Here is a 5,087-nt window from a genome sequence, read left to right as displayed (position 1 = left end):
ATATATATATATATATATATATATATATAATCTGTGTGGTTAGTTTGAACCAGATCATGAAGACGAAACTGCTTAATACACACGTAGAGCAATATAAATAAGTAATCAAAGACACTAGATTACAAACTCAACATTTTATTTTGTACTACAGACTGTTCTTTCTTTCTTTCTTTCTTTCTTTCCTTCTTTCCTTCTTTCCTTCTTTCTTTCCTTCTTTCCTTCTTTCTTTCTTTCCTTCTTTCTTTCTTTCCTTCTTTCCTTCTTTCCTTCTTTCTTTCTTTCTTTCTTTCCTTCTTTCCTTCTTTCCTTCTTTCCTTCTTTCTTTCTTTCTTTCCTTCTTTCCTTCTTTCTTTCTTTCCTTCTTTCCTTCTTTCCTTCTTTCCTTCTTTTCTTTTCTTCTTTCCTTCTTTCCTTCTTTCCTTCTTTCTTTCTTTCCTTCTTTCTTTCTTTCTTTCTTTCTTTCTTTCTTTCTTTCTTTCCTTCTTTCCTTCTTTCCTTCTTTCTTTCTTTCTTTCTTTCTTTCTTTCTTTCTTTCTTTCTTTCTTTCTTTCTTTCTTTCCCCTTCCCCTTCCCTCCCTACCTTCCTACCTACCTTCCTTCCTACCTTCCTTCCTTCCTTCCTTCCTTTCTTCCTTCCTTCCTTCCTTCCTTCTTTCCTTCCTTCTTTCTTTCTATCTTTCTATCTATCTTTCTATCTATCTATATATATATTATATATATATATATATACTACAGACTTTCATCTATATATATATACAGTTTTCATCTATATATATATACTGCATATTCATCATATATATTGCATATAATTGTATATAAAATATACTAGTGTGTAACAGTAATGGATACTCAAAATACGTACAATTTTGACTAAACTCTAACATTTCAACGAATATTTTGACTAGTCCTCTGTGTGGAAAAAGACTGCAGCAGTCGAAATATACTTGGATCTGTGTATTCATTACTGTTTCATAATTATATTTTACATCTGATTTTATATTTATTTAGAATCAGTATTGTGTAAAAACAGTTGTTCAAACCAGGATTAAGAAATGTGCCCTTTTTTTTTTTTTTTTTTTTTTTTTTTGCAAATTATGTTTTCATTGAAAGAATATAATGCCTGAACATGGTTCTAAAACGAATTTGAGTTTAAGTGAGGTTTAATCTCTACTAAAAGAGTGTTCTGATTGTGATCAGGAGAATGAAAAGATGTTCTTTGTAAATGATTTGCATATATTACATAAATAGGTAGGTCTATGTTAAAATTGCTTTGTTACGTTGGCATCAAAACACCTCTGAGTATTCATTTGAATACTCGAGTTTTGTTTGTTTCTAGAAGGCCGTAGTGTTAGTGTTACTCTCACGAAGGACAGTCTCTGTTAAACGAAAACATTTATTTGAACATGATTTGCTCTTACCTGTACAAATGCCTTTGTTGATAGCGTATTCAGCAAACTAATCCACCAGGAATTTGCGTTAAGACCAGGAGTTAACTTACGTGACCTGCATATATTAATAATAGATAAATAGATCGAATCAATAGCGCCCTCAGCCTTACGAATTCCCAGACGAGACGATCACTGATTGGAGATCGATGCAGTCAGTTGCTTGGAGCATTTCTATTTTCTAATCAGCATGTGAAATGTACCGATGAATAGAATGTTATGATCGATGACCATTTCAAAATTATCCGGGCATAAATTGTTTTACGTTATGTAATGTTATTTATTATTTTGTTATCCTTAAACGCTTTTTAAGAAGTACCGTATTTCAGAAACGCGTTTTCCCTTTAGCGTTGCATAGAGAATCAATCATACGCAATGCGTCACATCTTTTGCTCCTTGGGGAGTATTTCAAGTCATTTAGCAAAATCAGCACATAGAGAAATTATACTGAACTACTTAAAGATAATTATACTGTCTGTTATGAGCTAAAAAAAAAATGTAAAATTCAATTCCATATTTGAATAACCTAATTCAAAGTAAAGTTTGAGTAACTTGCCGTATTAACTTGGAATAAACAGAATTGAATGAGAAAAAAAATAGGGAGTTTTCGCAAGCTTACCAAAATGATAACGAATACGGTTACGTCATCGATTTTTAAGACAACCCTTCCCCTACAGTACCGTAGCATATTTGTCACAGCGTAGGCAATTCATGCCTTTGCACGAATCAAGGATCATATTCAGCTCATACAGCATATTGTTAAGAATGTTTTAGGCACGAATGACGATAACGACAGTGACGTATTCGTATTTGTTATCGTTTTCGTAAGGTTGTGAAATATCCCTAGTATCCCCGTCAATTAACTAATACAGTTAAATAATACCTCTCCTTGTTTTCTTTAGCATAAACACTTAAATTTGCTGTAATCAATTCAAGGTTTTTTTTTTGTTTTTTGTTTTTTATTTTTTTTATGGTGAAACGTCTTTAAGTCAGCGAAAAAAACTTTTGAACTGTTTCTGGATGGAGGTTCAAAACTTACTTAAAACTTTACTTTTGAATGAGCTATTCAATATTTTATTTGATCATTACTATTTGGTGCAATCAAAGTCTTTTACTACCCAGATACAATAATACTGGTGAATGGCACCATAGGGGAATAGTAGCGACAAGTATCACTACATGATACATTTTACGAACGGTGAGGTCATGATGTGTTAAACTACTTCACCTTTATGAGTAGGCCTATACAATTTTGACTTATAGGTCATATATGCATTGGCTTTTGTAATGATATTGTTGTTTCAGTGTTATTCTTGACAAGCACTATCATAAACCAAATAGAAATACTTATATTGACGTCTTTATGTAACATAACGTGTACTAATACTGTGCGTAACGTCCACTAGAGACCGTTAAGTCATGTATTATCTCATAATGTAGACATTTAATTCGATTGTTATAGTAGTTTATTTACATATAATGCTATATCTAAGATTAGTTATTGCTAATACAAGTTATTCCTTGCTAGTGATGTAGTCTAATCTCTCATCACGTGCGGTGTCGCTACTTCGCAAATGTCATAGATATTGTCCCAACACATTAGCTGAACGTGATTTTGTTAAAGGGGTATTCGGATATCCTATGTATTTTTGTTATGGTCAATCTATGTATTCGATCGCCTATGTATTATGTGATGAACTAATACAGGATAATTGCGTGCTCTACGCGAAGGACTATTAGTGCATAATAAGGAGTAAAACAATGACTTTAACATTCTTCTCAGTAAGCCCAGGTAAGCTGCAAAATATCGTGTTTTACAATGTTCATATTATGATTTTTTCCCTTTGTTATGTAAACGTTTCTTACATCAGCTTTGTAATATCCTCATTTTTACCTTCGACTTCTTTGTCGTTTTCTACTTCATTTCTCATATTTCTTCTTATTTTTAACTAAATTCTTCTCTTTTTGATTCTTGTTTACTTGCTTCATATTCTTCCTCTTCTTTCTCTTGTATTTGTTGTTATTCTTCTTCTTTGATTTCTATTTCATCTCATCTTTATTTTTCTTTTTTTCTTTCTCTTGTAATTTTTTTTCTTTTTGTTTTCTTCTTCATTTTTTAGACCTATTCTTTTTCCCCTCATCTTTGTCCTCTTTATTTTCTTATCCTCTTTTTTTCATGGCCTACAAGCTTATACAGTCAATGCCGTCTTTTTCTTAAAGCTTAACTGCATTTGTTGGTAAGTATGGTTATTATTAATTTGTTTTCTGAAGCGAGCAATGGGGATTGTATAATCTATCATGTGTAGATTATGTACATGTCTAAGGTCTTGGCTAGACTTATTTATTTTTGATTCCAGGTTGCATGTATGACGGGGTTAATCTGCTTCGCAATCGACTTTTCATGGACTTAACTAAGGTAGAACGTACGGTACGTTGCTCATGAGAGTGATGATATTTCATTCAGGTTTAACACCATAAATTACTCAAGGAATTTTATAGTAATGGAGTTTGAGAGAAACGTCCAGGAAAATAAATTCGTTGCAACATTCATGATGTTCAATTAATATTTAAGCTTATTGTCTATGTTTATAGGCCTAATATTTAGATTATGGCTATTAATCATGTAATAAATTCTCACTAAAACGTCAACACTGCATCAACATTATTGAACGTCCTTTCACTCAGAATGATAAGAACACATGATAGACAAGAATTTTAATCAATTATTTAAAGAAAAATATTTAAAAACTGTCACTGTATACTTGGAAAATTTGGCAAGTGTAAAGCAGTGCTGGCTCCGAGGCACAAGTCCACCCGGTTCTCCCCATCCTGACCTCACGGTTCATGAGCAACAGTTCCATGGCACAACATCGACTTATCGATTCTTACTCTCCGACTTATGCATATCTGGTATTCCACAGGGGTCGATACTCGGTCCTTTATTTCTGTTCTCCATCTATGTTAACGGCCTTCTATTAGCATTGGCTAACAATTTATGCAATGCATTTGTTAGTTACTTAAATTATAAAATTCTGTACAACTCTAATAACAATTTGTAGCCTACGGGTACCACTAATAAACCTAAAAGTTATGAATAAATCTGTACTAAACCAAAATCTATTCTAAACCAAAATCAATTATTCTAAAAGCAAGGACATTTGAAAGTCCTTGATAACATCCTATCAAAAATGTATCATTCCCAAATGATTGCTTGACTAAAATCGTATTTGGAATGCTCAATCTCAGCTAGCTGGCTGTAAAGCTTAATTTCTTGCTATGACCTAACTTTCATCGCACTGTAGGATTGCCATGATTGGCTACTCGTCTCTCCTAAATGTATAAGTAATGCTCAAGTTTAAGGATATGTTACTACTTACAGTACATGTACGGTATACTGTACTTGACTTGACACGTACTACTCGCAGCAAGGCATAGCCATAAAAGACAGTCGTAGTTTCGAATAGTTGTAAGGAACTTTTTCGTTGGTAGACTACAGATGACAATATCATTTGTTCCTAAAATGTACTGTTTCTACCATTTATCTATATATATAGGCCTATATATATTACATATAGGCCTATAGATATTGAGTAAATAATATTAGGTTTTCTGCGTGGCACTGTAAATGCTATATATATATAT

General features: G+C 32.5%; 1 protein-coding gene across 3 annotated transcripts in view; it reads left to right on the top strand.

The window, feature by feature from the left end:
• LOC117116547 (orexin receptor type 2-like) overlaps positions 1-5,087 on the top strand; it is a 55,695-nt gene that overhangs the window by 6,871 nt on the left and 43,737 nt on the right. Inside the window, exon 2 of one of the 3 annotated variants that reach the window (XM_033260606.1) lies at positions 3,803-3,873. The exons of the other annotated variants lie outside the window; for them this stretch is intronic. The gene's annotated coding sequence lies outside the window, so the exon portion shown is untranslated. The remainder of the gene's footprint in view (positions 1-3,802; positions 3,874-5,087) is intronic. 3 annotated transcript variants of the gene reach the window in all.

This window comes from Anneissia japonica, unplaced genomic scaffold, assembly GCF_011630105.1.
Source record: "Anneissia japonica isolate Jap-2015-1 unplaced genomic scaffold, ASM1163010v1 scaffold4058_len632159_cov189, whole genome shotgun sequence".
In the NCBI taxonomy this organism is placed as follows: Eukaryota; Metazoa; Echinodermata; class Crinoidea; order Comatulida; family Comatulidae; genus Anneissia; species Anneissia japonica.
Note: the sequence above shows the minus strand (reverse complement) of the source record. Positions and strands in the feature narration are given on the sequence as shown.